We start from the raw sequence: 24579 nt of genomic DNA on the forward strand, positions 1-24579 counted from the left end.
CTTGACAAGGGCACCGACGCTTTCTTCCCACACCAGGATCCAAAAATGGCAATACGTTCCACTCCTTTAATCCACTTCGAAATTCCCTGTACTTTCTTTACGCCGGAACATTTCGACTTATTTAGCTGAAAAAAACGCAATCAAAATTAGTCATGGGGCAAAACCCGTCATTTTGAGTTGGCTGCACAGTATTTTCAAGCTGGAGAATGTGACTGGTTTGATATTTTGCCGAAAGATGTTGCTACCTGTTCATCTTGCTTCACGTCATTTGGTACCGCATAAACTTATTAGCCAGGAACAGTAAGCCATATCCTGGACGAAGATGGAAACAAACTGGAAGGGGACGCAGCATTAAATTACATCAGAAAAATAACAGCCGACTCATTCCAAGGCAATGACGAGGTTGTACTTGAGGAAAAAAAGAACATGAAAGAGAACCAGATGGAAAGGCTGGTGCCGACAAGTTTCAAGTGGAAGAAAGCCGATAAGAAAATGCAGCCAGAGGGCTAGACGAGGTCCTTTTTACGTTGATCAATGAACTAGGACCAAAAACTAAAGAAGGTCTGTTGAAAGCAGTAGAAAAAACTTCAAACGATAGCCGAATACCAGACAGTCGGCGAAAAAGTATAATAAATTTCATTTAGAAATGTAAGGGGAAGAAGGATAGAATTCACTGTTACCGATGTAATGTTGATAATTACATCGGTAATATACAGATTAGCAATGCAGGCAAATAAAGTAAGGCTTCAAGCATGGGCAGAGAATAATGACCTTTTGGGAGAACTTCAGAATGGCTTCAGAATAGGAAAGAGTCTGGATGATAACTTATTTGTCCTCACTCGGTGTAGATCATTATCAAGAGTAAAAACGCAACTGTTATATGCACGCATTTTTAAACATTACTGTAGCGTATGACAAAGTAGACCGGAACATTTTGTGGAATATTCTGAAAAGGGAAGGCTTACGCGACAATTTTATAGAGGTTTACAGAGAGATTTATCTAGAAATTACCGTTTGCTTTGAATCGGAAACAATGAGGAGCGAGGAGAAAGTTTATATCAACAAGGGACTGAGGCAGGGGTGCCCTTTATCCCCGCTGCTGTTTATGATGTACATGGTGAGGATGGAGAAGGCGCTAGAACGAAGTAATATCGGATTTATCTCTCATACACACAGGCGGGTACAGTAGTAGAGCAGCAGCTTCCAGGTTTGTTTTATGCGGACCACATTGTATTGCTAGCTAACAAGCAAAGTGATATGCAACGTCTGGTTAATATCTGTGGACAGGAAGGCGAGAATTTAGGCCTGAAATTTAGCGTAAAAAAATCAGGCGTTATGGTATTCAATGAAAACAGTGAACAGACCGTGTCAATACAGCACCAGGAAATACCTCGCGTAAAAGAATATAAATACCTTGGTATATGGATCAACGAAGGCAATATATATATGGAAACACAGGGAAAAAAATAACAGTAAAGGGGAAGAGAATTGCGGCCATAATTAAACACAGAGAGCTATGGGGACACAATAGGTACGAGGTGCTCCGGAGTACGTGGAAACGTGGAATGGTTCCAGAACCTAAATTTGGAAATGCGGTGTTTGTCTGAAATCATGGACATGATTAGAATTTGATGACAGCCAAAGGTCAATGGGACGCCTCGCATTGGACGATCACAGGACGACTACAAATGAAGCTGTGCAGGGTGATTAGGGCTGGACAAGTTTTGAAGTGGGTGAAGCTCACACTAAAATTAATTACGAAGAATTAGTGGGGAATATGGAAGAAGGCAAATGCGCTGGGAGAGTGTTCAGGTATTTGTACGGGAAGAACGCTGATTCACAATGGAGTTTAAAAAACTAGGAAGCTAACCAGCAACTATGCGACCTGTGTGGTGAGCACCATGGCAACATAGAACGTCGAGCGGAAAGTCAGAGAGGCTGAGATAATCTCATGGGTGGAGGCAATGGAAGATAGACCTGCCATGCATAACTACTTAAGAGGAAAAAACGAAATCAGAAAAGAAACGACTTATAACTCATATGGAAGCTCATTACTTTTCGAAGCGAAATCAGGATGCCTTAGAACACGAACTTATAGAGCGATATATAAGAAGGAAAAGAAAGCACGTGCTTGCTGCGGTAGAGCTAGGGAAACCATGGAACATGTTTTATTAGAATGCGAAGATGTCTGCCCAGCGGTCGATTTACGCACCTCTGGCCTCCTTGAAGTCTTGGGTTCTGCGAGAGTAGGGGGGGAGTAAACATGTCCGCAACAAAGAGTAGTAAGAGGGCATTGGAAGATTGGTGGAAGAAAAGTATGGAAACGACGAACAACGTGGGCGTACGAAAACAAAGTTCAAAATAGGGGTTGAGAAAGTTTGGTTATGAGAATGCATCCTGTATTTTTTTTAACATAGGTAAGACATTAGGCCACATAATAACAAGAGCTTGGTAGCGCAACCCACCACCCCGTTCCAAAGGGGACGCTCAGAGCATCCATCCATCCATCCAGCTTGGTTCGAAAAATGTGGATTCGTCAAAGGGCGCCGGACGAAAAAAAAAAGCATAGAAACGGAGTGCCTGTGAGTCAACATCCCGCTTTAAAAAGACAAAGATCAGTCCAGTCTTTTTTTTTCTTTAGTTTGCACGCCACAGTCCTGCTACTCCGAAGCTGCACAGCAAGTTTTTTGTCTTATTTCTGCGCTTTGGTAACTAGGCTTAGGCAAGATATAAGCGCGGTAAATTAAATTTTAACATCGATAAAATAATCTGAGTAGGATGCTAAGAGAGTTGCAAAACGCACCAAGAAGTGCCACAAGAAGCCTAAAGATAATGTTATGAAGCTCATTTTAACTTGCAACTCTAAAAATGTATTGTCCTCTTGTCTAGGAGGTTCCGCACGTACAAGCGGAAGGCATCCAAAGCTTCGATTCGAAAATGACATGAAACAAGCACTCGAAGTCGTTCGAGAGCTAACCCACTGTGAACGTGCTGCGGTGAAAGCTTTCGGTGTGCCGAGGGATTCTCTGTGGAGGCTTGCGCAACGACTTTATTAGTGCTGATTCCAGAGGCTTTATAAGAAAGCGCTTGGATCTAAATGACCCGTGCTTTTAGACACACAAGAAAGAGAGCTCGTAGACGAACTTTTGAGCATGGACCAATCCTTGTTTGGCCTGACGTTGGCGAAGTTGGTTTTGGCAAAGTCTGGTTGATCTGGTCACAAGCTCCAAAGTTTTGCCGAACCCCAGCCCCACCACCCCGTCCCCCGCTCCTTTAAGAAAGCAGGAATGTAAGAGGAATGTTCACTACAGCAAAGGAGAAAGCGCATACACTCAGTGCCTGAGCTCTTGGAGAAAGAAAAAAAGTCGTTCACTATGGACGGCGCTCGCGCCAATGGGTAACGGATACGCTTAATTTGCGAGAAGTTATGAAGCGAGAGAATACCGGGATCTGTGTGGATTTAGTGTACCAGTCCTGCGCGGGGTCTACCGGGTATAACTACAAGTGCTTGGATTGCAAGGAGTGGCCTTTCTTATTTTCGCAGAGGTGGGCTAATATTTCTCCTTCTTTCTGACTCATCGTGACCCGAGGATTTGGGCAATACGAGTCATTTCTTGTTTAATTTTCCAGAAATAACTTCCATTCAATAGTTCTGCTAGCTACTGTGCCCTCATTTTTTTCTGGTCTCGCACTGCGTTATTTCTCCATTTTCAATAAAAACAAAAAACTGCAATAAACTTGAACCACTTTTGCGCATTTTATCTCGCCTTACCCAAAAGTCTACATATGTGATCCCTTTTTTTTTTTTTGTAAAGCATGGTGTACAAGACGAAGGTACAAAAAGACATATGCATCTACTTCATTAAACTGGGCGCCGAACTCGTGCCCTGTTTCAAGATGATTCGAATGGGGAAGGGACGTTACTGCTATCGCCAGCCAATCAGGAGCGTGATTATAATAATGCGTGTCCTCTTTTTTTTGCGTTACTCTGCGTCCGAACGTCGTCTGCGCAGTCCCAGGTACAGCCTGAGGCGCCGATCACTGCGAATATATAGTGCCGAACGAAAATATATATATTCAAGCATTCGGTAGCTTTATTTATTTCACCTGTATCTCCCACTGTGGTGCCTGCCACGATAAATGCAACCTCTATCACACGATAGGAAAATCAGATACGGGGAAAGTTTAGGTTGTTTGCCGGAAGATCAGAACATCTTTGTTTGTAAGGCTAGTAGCCGTTTGATTTCCACATTTGATGCTAGGGGAAAAATTTCGGCGGCCATTTAAGCGTCACATAGAACAGTGGTGGCTGCCCGACAACACCACTGGGACAACACTAAAATAACGAGGAGGATCGCCTCCGCATTACGAACGAGACGCAGAGAGCCATGACCCGACCGCTGATATGTCGCGGATGCAGAATCGACTGCAGTGTAGAGACAAAGGCGACTTCTGCTGCGATAATAATTATAAACGCCACGATTATAAAAGAAATACCATGACGTGGCTAAAAAAGCCTGGGGAAACGTCTTTACCAAATATCGCCTCTGAAACTGCGTATGCAAGCTTGGCACGCTTGGCAAAAGACGAAAATCGGATTGAAATGCGTATATGAAATGCGTATGCGAAAAGGAAACAACAATAAGAAGATAGCTGCAATCGACATGAACGCACACGACCACATAGAGCAGAACTTAGGCAGCGAGAACCGGCAACAAACACGATTAAGGATTATTACGATTATGGAAGGATGTACAGGACCAAGGAAAAGGGTTCGACGCTAAATTGCAGTCTAGTTAAAGCGAACATCCTATGCAACATTCATATAAACTTGACATTACCACAAAACAAGTTCACGATCACGATAAGGCTCCTGATATGCTTTGCTGACAGTACAATTAGCGACATAACGGAGATAGTAAGCGTATCGGACTCTGAAGATATACAAAGGCACCCTGAAGCGAATGTTGGTCAATCGATTTAAATTATTGGCGCAATTATTTTTTTTTCCTTACAACCGTCCAATAGTCTAACGTAAAATCTCACGCTGTAAAGAGAACGTTAAAGAATAAACGTCACAAAAAAAAGCAAAAGTCCAACTTTGTTAAGATAAATTGCAAACTTTTCTTCTTCACGTGAAGCAGCTACGCGCTGGCTATAAAAGACAGCTTATATTATTCTTAAAGCATTTTTCTGTGATAAGCAAACTTTACTCGTCACTGACAATACTCTGAATGCTTTTTGTGGGTTAGAGATGGGACTGTGGTTGTGCAAACATTAATTCGCGCATGTCTCTCTTCTTTTATCACTCGGCTAGGATAGAAACGTTCAGTTGGCTTATAGAAATTCGCTACGGTTGAGAAATCGAACGTTCGTCCGCTGAAATTCATCGCTTTCAACTGTACAGCGAGACTTTCACAACTTTATTCAGCCAGTTTTTATTGCACCGTAGAATGACAACGTCGACAGAAAAGGCAAGATAAGCGAGAGACATGAAGGAAACAAAAAGAAGTGAGAAGGGTAACCAGAAAAAAAAAACCTGATTCGCTAAAAACAAGAGAGAAATATAAAACTGTTGTGCAATCTAGTGATCACATGAAGCGTATTGCGCCATTTGCAGTAAGAAATCCAAGCTGAAAACTTACTGGTTGCTTCATCACATAAAAAAAAAAACTTACGTCGATATGCGTCTTAGGTTAATGGGCAGTTTTGTTATAAACCCATCGGCTTGAAACGCATTTTATCGGCTTTAGGGTGAAGGAAAATCTTTCTCAATGGGTAGGCTTTTCAGGCTCTGATGGCCCGATACGATGGGAGAAGACATCCGCACCGGTGGAAGCTAAGTTTAGCGGCTTAGTTCGAAAAGAGGGAATATAGATGGCCAAGTACCCGACACGTTAAAGTGCGCGCAGCAAAGCAAGGCTACATCTTAATAATATCGCATCTACTAGGAATTAGGGTGGATTTCGCACTTTACTCTGCAGTACTTAGATAAAGGGCCAGGCTAAGTGCGCCAGCTGCAAAACATTCGATCGGAAAATGTGCTAACGCCGATAGCCAACACGAAAAGATACTCCGGTACCACACCATCAGCCACCGCCGCATACATCTATCTACCACGCTGAAAACGCAGCCGTGAAGCAGCACCGGCCTTTCAAACGTTAAAGACACTCCTGTCTTCTGCGTATGCTACTGAATGGTCTCTGAGGTGCCTAGGTAAGCAGTGGTTTTATTAGTTCGCTAGTTTTGCAAGTATTCAAGGTTATTCTGACTGTCATGGACGTTCTTCCTGTGGTCTGTAACCTCCGTATTCAGAAATGTCATTTAATTCGAAGCTCATGCTTGACTTGATATAAATGACGCCTGATTCAAACGCGCCGAAGACACTCATTGCGTTTCTTTTGGTGCGTTGACGACAGGCGTCGTTTGAATCAAGTCAAGCATGGTATTCAAATCAAGATTCATTTCTGAATACGGGGGTAAGTCTGCAAGATAGGCTGTGATAGTGACGTGCATCGCTTCAGTTCTGTGCGCTGATTCGCGTTTCTGTACAAGTCTTTCTCCCTTCCTATACCTTTAATTGTATTTTCTCCCGCGCAGGGTAGCAAACCAAACTGTTTCTAGTTAACCTCCTTGCTATTCGTTTGATCGGAATGTCTCGAGATCATTTTTTGACTAAGAGATACTCTGACCATGGCCATACCTGCAGCTGGCGCTAAAGACTGTACGTGGGCTGGTGCAGTTCTTAAAGCTCACCGGCCTGAATCAGCGTTCATAGCCCTATGAATGATCCCGTGTGCAGACAGTGATCAGCCTCTTCCTCTTTTGCTATTTCTGTTCCCCCTTTCCCTTAGCGCCAGTGTAGGGTAGCAAACAGGGCGCTCGTCTGGTCGATCTCCTTGCCTTTCCTCTCCTTGCTTTCTCTCTCTATTTCAGAACACAACAAGCGCAAGAACTTTCTGATCCAGGAGGGATGATTCCAGTAACGTTTACCAATCACCGGAAGCACAGAAATGAAGAAAATAAGTGTAATAAAAAAGCAGACTGACTATCGTTCCAGTTAATGTAAGTGCGAACGACATATTTGCGTGAGTGTACGAAGCGCACCGAGGTTCACTCCCACCACATATTAAAGCTAAATTAACAACATCATCGCTGTTGCCAACTTCTTTCTCCGTTCCTCGACTTCGTTTAATTATTTAGGGAACTCAAAAAGGGGGCTTGCACGCACATACGCGTTTTCTGGTTGCACCTAGCCTATTGATATTTTCGCGAAGACAGAATAATTAGCCCGTCCATATATCATATGCAAGAATCCCGTCAGAACTGCACCACTAACCTTAACGAGTCTGTTTCATGCTTCAAAGAATGTGCCGACTGTAATCCACATGTGAGGATAACTTTTTTACATTCTATCGCATCTTAAACATACAAATGACACTAAGGTCAACTTTTTTGTACGCAAGCTACTTGTTTTGTTATTTCTTTTGCTTGTTTTGTTTTTTGTTTCTTCGGCAAACGTGAATAATGATTTCAATGAAAAAATTATGGTCGCTTTCGCAGTACTTCATACATCAAACAATACCCAGCCTATTTGATATTCGCCGGAAGCTACGCGACTGATTCGTGGAAACTATTGACATAAGTTATGTTGGGAACTGACAAATAAATTTTCTGACACAAGAATGACGCAGTCATACACAAGACGCAACGAGCTGCGCCTACACCATCACTAAAAGTATGCGGCAGGGTGAAATCTTTCGCATGCAAAAGAGAAAAACCAAATGTTACCTTTCTACATAAATCATTTGCAATGAGAACGTATACAAAACTTGTATAAAGAATTAGGCTATGGATGAGTGTCTGAAAAAGAGACAGGGTTTGTCTATTTATGGTTAGACTGATTGGAAACTTCTACATTTTGTCTGATCAACCGACAACGGTTTGAACGCCATTTTGGGCCCATAATTTCCCGTTCTTCACCTTACAGACCAAATTTCTCGCTTGTTGACATTGAGATTTTAACCATTGTATGGAGGCATTGACTGAACATAAAAACGAAGTGAAACGGGCCATTCAGAAGGCGAGGAACCATCAAGTTCTGTATACCTTTTTGAAAGCGATTCTGCAATTTGGTTTGATCATATTTTGAGTGCATTTCATACGTCAAGTACTAAGTTGCAACGGAGGCTTGCTCCTCCTACGTTATGCGTTCATGAGTTGGCATTCTCTACGTCCCTTTGGCAAGCCTCATTTGTTACATAGCCGCCCCACTACATGGTGCTGCCGTAATCGGACATTACGAATAGAAAGAATACATGAAACATGAAGAATAGAAAACTTAAGGGAATATGGTATAATTAGGCGGGAGGCTCAGCCGCCCATTTGTCCTCAATTCTACGCACGCACGAATGCTTCCGCCATGCCAGTTGTCTCCAACAAAATGCAGGAACTTGCATGAGAGGGCTTTTTCGCATAAAACCTTTTGTTGTGAAGAAGCTAGCTTTAAAGGCACTGGTGCACAACTCCGTATATATTGGAAATCGCGCCAGCTTTCGTTTATAGTCGAGTACTTGCTCCCGTAAAACGAACGTAGTCGTCATGAGAGGTTCATGCGAGACATTCGACAATTCACAGTAGGTGTAATTTTCCTGATCAGTCCATAATGTAGCAATACACATTTGAAAAGACGAAGGAATGATTTCTTTGTATTAAAATGAACAAGTGGTCTATTTACAAGAAGCTCCCCAGCAGACCATTTTCCTCGGTGCCGTTTTACGGCAGGTGGAGGTTGGCTCACTAGCAGTTAACTGTTACCGCTAAAGCTGATCATTTCGACTCAACCGGTGCCTCGGGGTGCAAGACGACGAGGCATGTCCGATGGCAGCAGCAATAAAGCACTGAATCAATACTAAATCAGTATTAACGTTTGCTATAACAAATGTTCGTGTCGTATCAGCCCCGTCTTCACAAGAAAAAAAATACGAAAATGCATTTTCGGCAAACTGCAGCTCTGTGCATCTCCAGCAGAGTAGTATACAATGGCTTTCTTCACTCAGATCTACAATGCACTGAGTGATGCAGCAGGAAGCACAGAATAATAAGTGTTGATTATAGACATGTCTCGCTAAGAAGTAAAAATGCTCACGAATGAAGCGCTTGCGTACAACTTATAGCAGAAAACGAAAGTAACAGATAGGCGTGCTTGAAGAATATTAAAATCAAGTAATATTTGAAAACCACAAACATGACCCTTTGAATAAGCGACTTAGCGATTTATGCTAGCTTTTTCATCGCATCTGGAGAGCGCCACCTGAGAACACTCTGTCTCAATGTGTGCGCTATGGACAGTGCCCGCACAAGCGCCGTAGTATGATCAGAATACCATAATTATGGAAGTCTACAAAGTATGGAGACCGAGTAGTCCGGCTCCACCGGAATAGTTAATGTGCTAGTGGAGTTGCTCACAGCCGTCGTGTATGTATGTCATACAGGGTCGGTACCCAAATCCAAATTGTGGCATGACAACGCGTTGACCCACACGTTCGCAACAAACGGGCATTCGTATTAAATGGGACATATTCCGACTAGGCATCAACGAATTGTCTGTCTGCAGTAACTTGCACGTTTAACGATTGTAAAGGCAGATATTTCAAAATAAGTAATAAAAATTGAAGTCCGACGTTGTGTATTGTCGTGCGTGGAATAGACAGCCCGACCTCGAGATTCATAGTGTAGTTAGGATCACCAGTGACAATCATTTCGATCGGGGTAGGCGTAAGTACCGGACTGTTTAAAGACTTGCACGTGAGTTCGTCCATCGAAGCGTATACGCAAATATCTTCCAGGAAACGACTCGCACGAAAATCCACACGATTCTTGGCGCGTAAGGACCAGCAAACGCTTCGAGGAAGGAGCGAGCGAGCCTTTGAGACGAAAATAAACGCATGCAACAACAGACGGCTAATCAGTCAGCGCGGGACATTACCGCCGAGTTTGGCAAGGCCGGCCCGTAATCTTTAGAGGCACTGCCAAGGGAAGCGCACGCATCGCCGGACGGGCACGATGCACTGATTCTCCGGGAGTAATAAAAGCGTACCCTTCTTGCGACGAGTGCAACAGCCCAAACGGAGGGACGCAGAACAGAGTTTAGTCATTTCAGATTGCGCCACCGCTAAGCAGCCATACGCGCGCAGCTATTACGCGAACGACCCGGCGAGTATACGGTCGCAAAGACGACGCACTGTAGCGAAAGTCGTCCGCCCAGCCGATCCCCGACCGACGTCCGAGGCCGCGAAATGCATTAGGCGCCTGCGTAAATGGCCCCAAACAACGGCCGCGCGCGCACCCCGCAGCTGCATGCGGGATGACTCGCGCGGAGACAGGCGGCCCGCCGCGCTATGCGTCGCTGAACAAACCTCGTCGCAGCCAGTTGGAGCGTGGCGCGTTCATGCCCCTACAGGGCGCTGTTAATAAAACGACCCCCTTCGTCCAGAGAGGGCGTTCCGCTTGGCCCGGGTGACCGGCGGTTCCCGGGGCTATTCGGGAGGAGCTCCTCGTAGGAGCACCTAGCGGTCTTCCATCTGCGATAGGTACCTAAGCAGCCTACCAGAATAATTAAATTGTACCAACATTTCTGGGCCACCCCGTCTCGCAACTCTTCTACCCCCGCCCACGCTCCAAGCCGCGCTCAGCATGGGCGTCCCGTCGGGAGAAGAGGCGGAGGGGAGATATGTAAAAAAAATCTGAACTGGTGCGCCTTCGACATCTGCGAGGGAACGGGCAGCCAGATAGGCAGCCTACATCGCCACTGTAGACCTGCAGAGCGCGCGCGGCGGCGCTGTGAGTGAGAGCAGCTGTACCCCCTCTCGTATCTTCCCCTCGTTCCTGAAAGCGCCGCGGCGCGGCGCTGCAGGCGCCTTCTCCCTCCCTCGCCTTCTCCTTATTTATTTTTTTTTTTTAAAGGAGGGTCGAGATCAGAGAGAGGGAGGTCAGCCGAATCGCTCCTTTGCTTCCGCAGCATCCGCATCACTCCATCCTCCGTCGCCGGCTAAGCCACGTGCGGCGTTCGCACAACTCGCGCGCGCGGGCGCTATGCGTGCTGGATCGGTGAATTCAGCTGCTCGGACCGTACTGTAGCGACCGGAGCTTTCGAGTCGGGACATCCGAGGATGCGCTGCGGGAAGAAAGCGAGCCGTGCCAGTCAAGCCGAGCGAGAGCTGCACGGCCTATGTTTCTGTGCGACAGTGATGTAGGAGCAGTTGTGTCGTCGCTGTCACCGAACCCAAGCCCTTACTTCTCCGTCTGTTCTACTTCGTCGGCTTCCAGCTGTCGTCGTGTTCGGCTCCGTATGGGGTGATGTGTGATTTAGGAGTGTCATCTGAGACTGGAGGGACGCAATAACTGTCTGACTGGGCAGTGCTGGAAGAACCGCGGATCCACGTCTCCTACAGTGATCGCCTGCTGTTGAAGATGCGGCTGCGGATTTGACGTATGAATGAACGACAGACGATGAAATGAGAGACGACGTTTGTAGGCGAGGTGGCTCGTGACGTGTATTTTGAGCAACCCGCCGGCAATTCATGGACGTGGGGGCGAAGGGAAGACTGGAAGTTCCGCACATTCTCTCTGGAGATCTCGCTGTCATCTTTGCTCAACGCTGAAGAGAAAAAAGGAAGGTACTGCTTCTTCGGTATCAGCGGAACATTTTCCAGAACGTGACCTGGCGGTAAGCTGAAATTTATTCCGTAAAAGCACAAACATGCGGGTTTTTCTTCAGCGCAGTAACGAAAAAAGTGGTACAATGACAAACATGGTTCTCAGTTAGTCACAGTGTCCACCTGTCCCGAGAATGTCCTCCTTTTTTTTTTCTTCAACCTCAGCGCTCAGTGTGAGCTTAATGCGCCGAAATTTCGCAGTGTTTGGCTATATTTATCTCATTATAGGAATAGAATTTAGAAGCAATCGCCAATCATTAACGTTTCTTTGTTGATGTTGCTTTCTTTAATATTGTTAAGCAGTACATAAGGCAAGTAACCTCGTGTTACATTTTTTTTCGCTCAAAGTGTAACTCATTAGCTTCATGGCAGTGATATTATTCTATTGAACTTTTTCGACGTTACATTGTGGCTTGGTAAACCAAGCTCACTTTTTAACAAGCTTCGTCACACTATCCGTCTTTCATATTTATTCGCTGTAACCGACATTTAAAATCCATAGTCGCTGCAGAAAAACCTTTATCGCATGGCGTACTTTACTGGCCTCTGGCAACGATGTGTATACTTATAAACTTTTCGCTTTGTTACCATCGGACTTGGTGGTCGAGCCCCTTTTAAAGAGTGCTTTCATTACCTCTTTCATGTCTGGGTGTTATTTCGCCATGACTGGTGCTTTCATCGGCGGCAGTATGCACACCCCCTTCACGAAAATGGAAGCAGTCGAGACGCTATTAGCAAGAAAGCTGCTACGGTCTACGAAACAATGTTTTTTATCGACGTTAACTTTAACTGCTCCACGCAATTATGAAACGGTGAAAACTAGACCACAATAACGTAAAAATGGATAGAACAACATTTACAAGTGTCGACTCTTTCTCTCAGGGCCTGCGTTTGTCTTCAGACAATACTTTTACGTCATCCTCTCCTTACTGCTGCCATTTTAAATAATTAACAGGTACCCAGCACTGAGCCTAGAAACGAATATTGCCACTGAACACATTCTTAGAATAACTTCGCATCGCCTTCTTCTTAACTGTAGCCAGTCCCATCGCTATGTTTATCCATTCCTTGTTTCGATCATAAATCTCGGGTTCTCACTTTAGGAAAGTGATTTAGTTTGAAACCTTTTACCTTATATCCTTTTAGCAAACATGAGAAACGCAGTTCTGACTAGCCATCTTATTATATGTATAGGAAGTGAGCAAGAGAACATGATATGTTATGGAAATAGAAAAATACATGGCACCATGTGAACCAGCTTTTTTTTTTTATGGCGCCATGAACGAACTAAGAATCGTTTTATAAATTCTGGTACGAAAAGTAAAATACGGTAAAACGTAATAAAAGTACTTCCATAATCATACATTGCACTGAGACCCTCAATGTCCTTCAGTTCCCTCGACAAAAAGAAAAAAAAAAAGAAGCGTCTGTCATCCAGCTTCGCATCAAGTCTTTAAGAAAAAAAAAACGAACGACCCCATATTTATGCCACAGATGGCAGCCGGTTCATCGCTCAACATCCACGTCACCTCGCGCACTTTGAACGCCGCTTCGCTGCTGCGACTTCGACTTCTCCGGAACCATATGCCGCCGAGAACCCCGGTTTAACCTCCTTACCCCACGCCCCTCGCCGTTGCCTGCCTGTGGTTACTGCCGCAACGCGCTCACTAGCAGTCGCGAGGCAAGATGACTGCCTTCTGCTCGCCCCCTCGGCCTCTTCCCATCGGCGAAACTATGGAAGGTGCAAAGTGTGGCGTCATTAGTCACTGTCTAGCCTGCAGTCTGCGCGACCGTACGAGGCGGCCGAGTTCTCCTCTCGTTCTAAATTACGCTTCTAATTGCCAGCGACGCCGAAAGAACAAGGAATTTGCCGCGAACACAGCCTGCCCGCCGGGAACGCGCCTTCGCCCTCCAAGCGCCTACCTTCCACCTCCCCCTCTCCCAGCTCTATGACTCTTAAACTTTGAAACTTTGCTAACTCTCAGACCAAGATTACCTAGGCACCATTCCCAGCCTATACACGTGCTCTTCATACTTCACTGCGACTTTCTCATTAGGAACGCAGACAAAATTGTTTCCCTGCCCGAGTACGATCTTAGTGTCCAATCATTTTTTTTTTTTTCGGAGGAGAACAGCAAGGAAACAAGAAATGATATTAAATATCCCTCGCCTAGCTAGAACGCGGACTCTTTTAATTTCGCTGCAGAGTTAGGATGGTGGGCTGGCTAATTGCGCGCCGTAAGAGTTTCTTGAATTCTTCTTTGTCTGCCAAGGGCGATTTAATTTACAGCGATACATTTCTTAAGAGCACATTCGTTTCCTCTAATCCACAGCTTGGAGCGTTCAAATTAATGAGGAAGTGCAAAAATGAGTTGCGGTGAAGTTCGTGCCGGAATGAATTGTTTTGTTATTCCAGCGTCAAATTAGAAGATCCTTACGTCGACTAAGTATTCGAAAAATTGGAACTGTTTTCTTAACCATCGCCATTCTCTTGAAATGTCTTGTTCTTAATTGTCACAGCAATTACACACAGACACTCGAGGCTCAATTGTGCAGCCGGCACTGGCACCGCCGTTGTTGACGCTGTCCCACCAACTGCTCGCACGCGGAGGGTTTGAAGAGTTTCCAGAGACTGCACATGGCTGCGAAAACGACGAAGCGAAGTGGATGCACCCGCCTACGCCACGTTCAATCGCCCCGGTGGTGTTGGCTGCCTACTTCTCCGGGCATGAGCTTAGCACGCGCGCACGTTATAAGCAGACTATAGCGTTCCTGCCGAGCTTCTGCGCGTATGTTCTGACCTGAGCGGGATAGCGTCAAGCTAACGTCATCTAATACTTTACTAGCCGCTGACTAACGGCTGAGAGTTTGCCGTCGCTCTCATCTCGCGCGCGATGGAGGCACGATGCTTTCACCACCGCTGACGGCGCTCGCTGTATCAAGCCATGCGTAGTGCCAGGTCGGTAGCCGACAGGTCGTCGTCATATACATATAGCCCAGATAGTTTATATATATATATATATATATATATATATATATATATATATATATATATATATATATATATATATATATATATATATATATGGCTCCAGAGGGCTCCCTTTGGGAGGAACCGTATACAGTAACTCTATCCCCAGGAGCAGTTGCCATGCGGGATCTGTCACGCCAACATGTCGCACCCGCTCATAGTTAGAACTGCGTCGGGGGAGTTCATGGGCAACAATAAGCCTCGCTAACGCTGTCAATGCTTCACCCTTGGGAGAAGGCTGACATTTTACAGCGAAGCTGTTAGCCTCTAGTTGGTCGAGATATTGCGCGGCGCATCCTCACAGAGGAAGAGAGATCTTCCGCGATTTAAAAAAAAAAAAAGCACTTCAGCGACTGAAGCGAAAAGTGCATACATTCTTTGCGATTATGCATAAAACATGTAGAACAGCATTCGTTTCAGTAAAGAATCATCCCAAAGCAAGCATTCGAACAACATAATTGACGATAAGGCGCTCCTGATAACAATGGGAATCACGTCGCACTTCCCACATACGTTTCCCGGGAAAGATTACTGTGGCGCTAGCTGCCACGGCGACGGCAGCTTGCGACGTGGAGAGTGACGTCCCCTAGCCTTCCATATATAAGATAAGCAACCTAGCAACTGATTTCATTGTTGTTGCAGCACCGCTATGGGCAGGCAACGCATAGTTAGGACTCCCGGGGAACAGCGTGAATACGAGCAGCGGAAAAGGGAAAAGAAACGGCAATAAGGCCTGGCGGTGGCTTGTTGCCAAAATTACCTTTACTCCGATTACTACCATTACTCAGGGAGGGAGGGAAAGAGAAAAGCAGAAGGGGAGGGAGGTTAACCAGAATAACGTCCGGTTGGCTACCCTACACCGGGGGGAATGGGAATGGGGAAACAAAGATGGCCATTACACTAAATTTTCATTATTACCCTTATTCTAGAGCAATAAGGCATTGCACACACCCTTCAGTAGTTGTCGGGGTGGTTTACAACAGCTTCAATGGACATCCGCTTTCGCAGGGCCGGAATGGCGAATCAATTTTCTTTCTTAAGCAAGCTTAACTGACTCGCCTGTGCATTATTTTATGTGAACGCTTCATTTCTTTTCCCCAGAATATTGTGTTTATGAAGAAAAAAAAAAGCCGCGCAGTCAACTTTTGAAACATTCGGGAGATACGTGAAATACCACCCTTTCTTACTTCTAGCGATGCACGATAAATAAAAAAAGTAGATTCGAACTGCCATTCGTGAAAGCGACGAACCGTAATGTCCTAACAGAAAAAAGGATGAATAAAAAAGAACTTAGATCAAAGGGTGTTGTCTTTCCTTTCAACACAGCTTAAAAAAAAAGACGTGGGGCCGATAGGGGCGGCGAGCTGCTTCTGCCAACGGGACGTGTGTGGAATTAAAGAGTCGGAAGCACGTTTCCCTTCGCTAGCGCCTTTTCAGAAGAAACCGGAGGAAGGAAAACGCGTCGGGCGAAGCTGTTGCATTTCTCTCTCTATCTTTCTCTCTCTCTCTCTCTCTCTCTCTTTCTACCTGGCTGTTCTCGAACAAAAACATTATATAAAACAGAAATGTAATTTGCCGAACCACGCTGAAAGTCGGAGCCATGCCCGCGGTGAGACGAACCACGCGTAAATCTCATAAAAGTGTCAACACACGACGCCTACAATATATATATATATATATATATATATATATATATATATATATATAGCGGCCGATCCTGGCTCTGTCCGCTGCTTTGCATTTGCACTTTTTACTTTTTGCCGTTGCTACTTCTCATGCTTTCCCAGTCTCTTTCTTCTCGTTTTTTTTTTTTAATTTCAGGCTGTTTATTTGGCATTTGCAACACATCACGCTTATGCTACAGTGCAAAGGAAGAGACGCATCTGTTTCCTCATGATTGGAATTTGCAACGCAAGTCACATCTCTAAGGGATGAGAGGCGTGGGACGCGGGAATATTTCCCCCAACTAAAGCTGCGCGGACCTTCTTTATTGTTTCGTTTTCTCGCTCCGAGTGACGGCGTCGCGAAAGCGTTCAAGTACAAACAAGCGGTGCTTTCTTAGGCTGACATAACGGTTAGAGTGGCCTCAGCTGCCACGCTTTCCGAAAACGATAACCCGTGGCTCGCGTGTATAGAAATTCGGCCGAAGCATGCTCCACACGTACATAGGCGAAGGAGAAAAAAAAAGAAGTGTGCTTCTCTGCGCCCGCAAGTGGAGACGTTGTACTGATGGCTGAATCTTTACGTTTTCATTATTTTGATGGTTCCCCGCTTGGAACTTATGCTAAATTGTTTGTTAAGCTGTTACGCCCCATGACACGCGCCCTACGTAACAAAAAACCAAAATAAATTTAACAGACCTGTTCGAACTCGTGGTAGCCGTACACCCCAAACAGCATCGGTGCTTGAAGGCCTGATTCCTAACCTCCCCCCCCCCACCCCCGCGCAAGAAAACAACAACATATGTTTGAAGGCAATTTCTAGCATATGCATATGTCTTTACAGCTATTACACTTGCAAATGTTAAAAAGAAGAATGTTATAAGATTTTGAGAAGGCTCTCCCAAGGCTGCAGGGGCCTCGTGCTACCAAGGCTCATCATTGACACTTTGCTAATTAATAAAGAGCACTAAAATTTTGCCACACAATATTTAAAGGTCGCATGTTTAAAAGTTATCACGGTTTAAAGGTTCAACGCCCATAAATGCATGCTCCTGACTTTGAGAATATAATATTGATAAGTGTACGAACGTACCTCTGACGACAGCCCGAATCGGAATCCACCGAACGTTGTGTTCATCGTAGTAAAGAGGGACGGAGAACACGGCGCCCAGTGTGTACGACATTGTAAAAGTTAACTTCTATGTTACTTATTGATTGCGTCTGCGAGGGTTTAACTTAACTTGTGGGTTTAACCGACTCAAGAGCTGTAGCACTTGGCATCGCGCTTGTGTACACAGGGTAGCCAGCCGGTATCTCGGGATTCAGTGGATCAATAATATTTATTTTCTTTGAAAAGGAGGAGTACAGGACTAAAAGCTCGAACAGCTTGACGAGGTTTCCTACAAGTTGGCAGAAGAGCAAGGTGACGGCCAGTCATACATAATAATTGTAAAATGGGCAAGCATCATATAGTGACAAGTAACACAGTATGAAAGTAACAAAACGACAAACGATCGCACAAGCAAAAATGGCAGTACAAATAATCAGCATGAACAACAGCTATCAACAAGAACAGGGAACAAAATGGAAGGCATATACTAGTCCTGCAAATAAATAAGCTGACAAAAACGTTTAATAAGAGAGAGAGAGAGAGAGAGAGTGTGTGTTTGTGTGTGTGTGTGTGTTTGTGTGTGTGTGTGTTTGTGTGTGTGTGTGTGTGTGTGTGTGTGTGTGTGTGTGTGTGTGTGTGTGTGTGTGTGAGAGAGAGAGAGAGAGAGAGATTAACCAGTCAAGCGTCTGGTTGGCTACCCTACGCTGGGGAAAGGGAGAAGGGGAAGAGAGAGAAGGGAGAGAAGGTAGAGAGAAGGTGTAGACACGTGTACGGTCTGAGTTAAAGCCACTCGCACAAACCAGTTCGATTCGGTTACAGGAAGGATGAAAATATTGTCGGTTTAATATGCTTAGCAGCGAAAGTTTTGTGTAAGACAAAGATTGTTCGTCGTAAGGAAGTTCTAGGGGTGGATAGAAACCATAGCTCTTTATGTCTGGTCTGACGAACACTTGTATTTACTCGTATTCTTGCCAGCTGAATTGTATCATCAATACCAAATTTAACGAAACCTTAGGGGTCAACTTTTTACTTCTAGGCATGTATAAAATTACTTCTTTTTCTTAGTGTTGATCTTTAAACAGTTCATGGCGGCCCAGCTTTCTAAGCCGGATAGCTTCTTGTTAGCCTTTATTTCTATATCTGATTCCAAGTTGCGTGTAATAAAAATGGTTTTCATCAGCATACGAAACAATTGTAGCGTTATGGCGTTATGTGTGCAGTGTATAATGTCATATATGTAAATCAGGAATAAACGTGGCCCCAAAATTCTTCGTTGCGGCACACAAGTGATAACTGGCTTCCTTGAAGATTTTGCGTGAATAGTATCTACGAAGTGTGACCTGATGGAAAGATAAGATTTAAAGGGCCCCTGAAACGGTTCGGACAAATTTTGTAGGCGCGTAGGGTACAGCTTAAGTAGAACATTCGCACCACAATTTAAGTGAAGCGTTACGTATTAATGGAGCTGCAAGCGATTAGAAGTTACCCTCCTCCCTAGCTATGCTTTTCCTCCTCAACTCGCTCGCCGAGCGAGCGGCGCTAAGCTCCGCCTTCACTGGTTCAGCGTCACGATGCGACGTCACATCGCTCACTTCCGGTTGTTTAGGAGCACGCCCCCTCCCCCGCGAGACCTCTCCGCTAGCCGCTTGGCCGTCGACCGAGAGCTATCGAAGCAGCGTGCGTTGCGAGCATTCTGTCGTAGCGCCGAACGTGTCTGGTACTCCGCTAAAAACAGGCAAGCTGGTCATTTCGGCAAATGACTGGAGGCATAAACTCAAGCTGATGAAGGAACTTTAGCGTAGACGTACGTGAGCAGCCTGATCGGTCTGCACGGTCCAGACACTTGCTGGCGCAGCGCTTAACCAGTCAAACAAAGCGCTAATATTGCTCTAACCAAGCGTAAAGCATTTTAAACATTTATAAATCAACGTGTTGATGATTACACTCCTGCGAAAAATACACACCAGCAGCAAAGAATACACTTCGTTGCTGCTACTGTGTATAGTTGAGCTCTGTGCCACCAGGTGGCTGCACCGTGCAGACCGTTCACATTTGCCCTTCTGCTCATCTCGTGGCTCATCCCGGCACAGTCAAGCGGCCAGACCCTGTCCCCTTGCGCTTGCGTTTGCCCTAATACTGGACTCGCGGTTTGCAGATCGCTAGGTTTGCAGTCCACAAGGCAACAAAGTCGAATCATAGTGCTCGCGAAAAGACTGAGACCGACTCTGACCGCGGAGCTCTCGTCAAAATGGAGTACGTTGTAACACAAGCAGACGACACTTGCTGTGTGCCGGAAGTGCTGAAGTGTACTAAAAAACTATTCTTCTGTATTCTCTTTAAGTTATTTTTTTACAAAAAACAAAGTAACTAACATTCCAACTATTACGAGCATCATTTGTTCACCATAAAGTTGGAAAAATGATCGACCACGCGCCCTGGTCAGCCAATCAGATAGCTCGCCCATGTGACGTAATATGGGTTATTTGCATCATATGGGTAGGGGCGGCTTAAAATTCCGCCGAGTAGTGCGCTGCGATCGGCAGCTATGGGTATTTTTAAAACCTTATAATAAATTACACGCTTTACGCAGAGCACTTAGATGCATCAATTAATGATCAGAAGAACCTACTCTAACGACTCAGTACGTTTGTAGAAAATCGCCAAAATCGTTTCAGGGTCCCTTTAAGAAGCGAGCGGGCGGTTCAGCGCACACCGTATATTCAAATTCGTTCAGGATAGAGTGATTAATTAAATCAAAGGTGTTAGAAAAATTATGTATATGCTTAGTGCCATGTGTTTACGGCTGAATACATGTGTAATAATTTCTCTTTTGGCTCAAGAGGGTTGCTTCCGTAGAACGGTGCTTCCTAGAACTATATGTTGAAAGTCTTCAAGCAAGTCGTAACGGTTAAAAAATGATTGTAATCGCACATTCATTATTTTCTCGATACCTTTCTCAATATAGCGGATGGTTACGTAGTGTAGTTCTATCACCGCGCTTAAAGGCGGGAACAACGCGGGTAAATTGCATTTCCCTGGAGAAGGTACCTGTAGACAATATGATGTTATAAACATGGTTGAGAATAGGGCTTATAATATCCAGCACATACTTTATAGGGCGAATCTGGATACCGTCAGCGTCTAGTGACTTAGTATTGCGTGTAGCACTAATACAAGAAAAAACTTCAGGGGGAGCTAGCAAATGCCCTATTCCTGCTTACTGTAATGGTTGGTGGTGCGCCTGGAGCGTCTGTAATATTGCGATAGAAATATTGTGGATACTCCAGGCGCATTTCTTCCGTCGCCGTCGCCGTCGCCGTGATGTTCCGCATAAATTCCCAGGGCAATAACATCGTCGCCGCGCGCCGTATGCTGTATGTGCGAGTGAAAGCATGCGAGGGTGAGCCGATGATGGCGGCTCAATCTAGCGCGGGCAAGGGAGGAAAGCTGGGAGGAAGCGCGCCGTCTTACACAAGGCCCCGGGCGGAGGAAAAGGAGGGGGGAGGGGCGTCTTACTTCGGCGGCTGCCGCGTATGGCGCGGCCGCGCGGGTCCTATCCTAAAAGCGATCTGCACTGGGGACAGAGACTAGGTGCGACGAGGGGCTCATAGCTTCGTATGCTCTGTGTTCTCGTCATTTCACGTTGAAGCGAGTGGCGGCATGGAGGTCAATTCGCTCGCCGCTGCTGCCGCGCTTCCTCACTCCAGCGTTTTGACAGCGAGTTTCCGTGGTCATCGAGAGAGGTGTGTTCATGTTTGCTTGTGCGCGCGTGACACCATGCTTGTTTATTTACCAAGCGACTGTTTCCAAATTTATACGGCCGATAAATTTACTATCATTCGTATAGCTATCTACTAATTTGCTATTGCAGTCGACGCTTCGCGTTTCGGGCGAAGCTGCAACTTTTTTCTTCTTTTTGTTTGTTTCTTTTTGGCTAAGCTTTTTTTTTGCCTCGACGAAGCTTATGTCGGAGCAAGGTGATTTCCTAGGACGCGCCAATTTCGTTGGCGAAAAAATGTGCTCCGATCCCGGAGATTGCGCAGCTCGGAAAAGCCGCCGGACAGAGTGCAAACAAACACCGGATATAGTGCGAATTAAGACTGCGCGCGGTGATAGGGGATGCACGTGGGCGCAGACGTGAGCTCCAACACCAGCACGGCGTCGTTGTCATGCTTTCGTTCCGTCGTCGCCATCATTTCATTTCTTTCATTACACTGTGATCATTCTTTAGGTGTCACACCGTAATCATCACGACGTCTTCGAGTCGTCTTTGTCACACCGTCGTCATCATTCCATCCTCGTCATGCCATTGTCCACATCGCGTCGTCATGGCAGAGTCGTAATTTTGTCGTAGCCATTGCAATGTCCGCAACCTATGTCCATCGTCCCTTTGCCGTCACACAATCGTCGACATGCCGTAGTCGTCATATAGCCGTCGTGAAAACATTGTAATCATTTTACCATACGCATCTCCTTGGCGTGACGCCAGGGTCATCATAACGTTGTCGTCACACCATCGTCCCCGCGCCATCGTCGTCACTACAGCGTCATCTCATGGTCGTTGGATTGCAGTTTCCGCGGCGGGAAATCAGAACTGCGACCATGACGGTGATCAAACCCTCATGACAGTTTCTTATGCTTTGAATTTCTAATGGTAATGGTTCGAACACGTAAGAAGGGTTACGAGGGCAGGTCAGGTATAGAGTTAGAAGGCGGGTCAGAAAAGACTGCAAGTGACCAGTTTCCAGTTACTGAACAACAAAGTTTATCTATATTTGCAACTTAAGAAAAAAGAACGCTATACACTGCTTTTTTTTTTGTAGATCACGTTGGGAAAGAGCCGTACCGACAATATTAGAGGAAAAGGCGATTGCGCGCTTGCACCTACAACTCTTCATTTATTTGCACATGGCGCGTTAAAGCACTCCCAGGGTGCGCACTACTCCACATTGTAGTACAGACCAAAATATCGACGTCATTTTAACGCAAAGCATGCGCCTCTGACGATTTTCCGCCGGCTCGTACAACCTGGTCCTCCAACACGTCTCACACCACGGACTCGCGTAAGCGCGCTCCCCCCACTCCTCGTAATAACGCACACAAATACACAAAAACAGCCGTCGCCTCATCGGTCCAGCTCTGTCCCGATTCCGTAGCTTGGGGAGCCGGTTAGGAATGTCCCGCCGGTGCAGTAATCAGTCTCCCAACGTTAGATCCCGCGTGCAATCTGGATGCCTCCCAGCAGAAATCGGCGGCGAGCACCCGATGACGAGATGAAGCATCGCCAAGGTTCTCGCCTACTGGCGCCACCGTATGCTTCCCGGTCCTAACGTACAAATGTCCGGATGTGCTGGTCGAATTTGATGGAAATACCATCAGCGTGCCGCTACAGACACCGTGACGACGGCCAACCGAAGAGCGCGCGTGCGCGCGCGCCTGTGGTATAGTCGCAGTCAGGCCGGAGGAGGGGGGGGGGGGGTGCTGCAGGCTATTAGCGCAACGGAATTTGTCCCCCCATCCCCTCCCTATTAGTATGAATGCCGCGCCGGCCGCCGTCGATGACTCCACCAGAAAGAAGCAGAAGATGATACGTGCCTTCCTTCTCTCATCCCTATGACCTTTCTTTCCCGTTCCTCCTTCTCCTCCTTACTTCGAACCGTTCCCCGAGAGCCGAAGGGGAGAAGGGGATAGGAAGCGACGGTCTCGTGCCCTTTAGCGGCTCCTTGAAGCAGGGATATATCTGGGCTTCCGCTCTCGGCCTTATCGGCTCGCTTGAGCCACAGCGCCGGCGGCCCGTGTTTCTTTCCTTCCCCTCCTGCCTTACTTCTTTCTATGTGCGTTGCTCGCTTACTTTCTTTCTAGTGTCTGCCGCATCGGTTCGCGATTTGGTTGGTCGTCGCCGTCGTCGACGGGCTACTGGAGAGCCCCCCCCCCCCCCCCTCCCCCCCTTGCGCCACCATTTCCTTCGCTGCAGCCACTGCTGCTGGAATGGAAGTGACCCCCGTATAGCTCTGGGCATCCGCCCCCTCCTCCCCTCTGACCCTCCGACTCCTCCACCCCCCCCCCCCCCCCAAACGCCTCCGCCTACGCCTTGTCACTTCTTTTTTTTAAAACTGAGTTTGGCTCCTTTCCAGGCAAGTTTGCCTCCGCAGAAGCTACTGCCACCGTCGCCTGAGAAAGATTGAAGCGGACTTTGTTGCCCTTTTTGTTGCGAGGAGTGTGCTTGTTGTGCGCCTCGATCGTTTCCAGCTGAGAAAAGTATCCTCTTCGTCACACAAAAAAAAAAGGAAGACAGAAGAAATAAAATAGGAATGGAAGAGTGCTTCCTGCATTCGAAACAATTTCTTTCTCCAACCTGGTCACTTACGTTCATTTTCCTTGCATTTCTTCTTTCTCTCGCTTCTTTATTTGGCGTAGAGGGCGAGGCATTACTGTGCCTTATAAAAAATACGTCTAGTTATTCAATGTACTTTCTACAGATATCGTGTAGACAGATTGGCCACTCTAGAACGTTTTCCTTCCTTTCGCTTGATATAAGCTATAGTCGCCGTATATGCGGTCCTGTATACATTCTACAAGAAAGGTAGTTGTTTAAAATATCAAACATCCCATATACACTACTTCGTTGAAACTGTAACACAGTATGTCTACAGGCATTTTAAATAGTCAAGCGTGTGTACATAGCTACAGAAATGTGTGTTGACGCCGAAGAAGGAGTATAGAAAACAGCACAAAAAGTTGAGACCAAATGGTTGTGAGCTCCCAGAAATTTTATTCTGCTACGGCGTCTAAAAAACACAGCCAGTGATAGAAAAAGGAAAAAGATTGGAAGAGGGGGAGGGGGTTGCAAATCAAGACATACAATGCATGACAAGCACTGGACCTGCCCAACATAACGTGTAGACTATCTAAAAGGAAAGAGAAATAATTTCTTGTAAGGATCGACTTGTATAATTCCCTGCGTATTGTACGATTCCAGCTACAACTCTCTTCACTGGCATGCTACTATGCCAGAGTTGTCAATGGAACTGTTACATAAACGAATTCATGAATGACATA

General features: G+C 45.9%; 1 protein-coding gene across 1 annotated transcript in view; it reads left to right on the forward strand.

Moving 5' to 3' along the window:
* The first annotated feature begins 10911 nt into the window (after positions 1-10911).
* The window catches only part of LOC135917787 (neuronal acetylcholine receptor subunit alpha-10-like), a 314970-nt gene continuing 301302 nt past the window's right edge, over positions 10912-24579 (forward strand). Inside the window, exon 1 of the mRNA XM_065451392.1 lies at positions 10912-11728. The gene's annotated coding sequence lies outside the window, so the exon portion shown is untranslated. The remainder of the gene's footprint in view (positions 11729-24579) is intronic.

This window comes from Dermacentor albipictus, chromosome 4, assembly GCF_038994185.2.
Source record: "Dermacentor albipictus isolate Rhodes 1998 colony chromosome 4, USDA_Dalb.pri_finalv2, whole genome shotgun sequence".
In the NCBI taxonomy this organism is placed as follows: Eukaryota; Metazoa; Arthropoda; class Arachnida; order Ixodida; family Ixodidae; genus Dermacentor; species Dermacentor albipictus.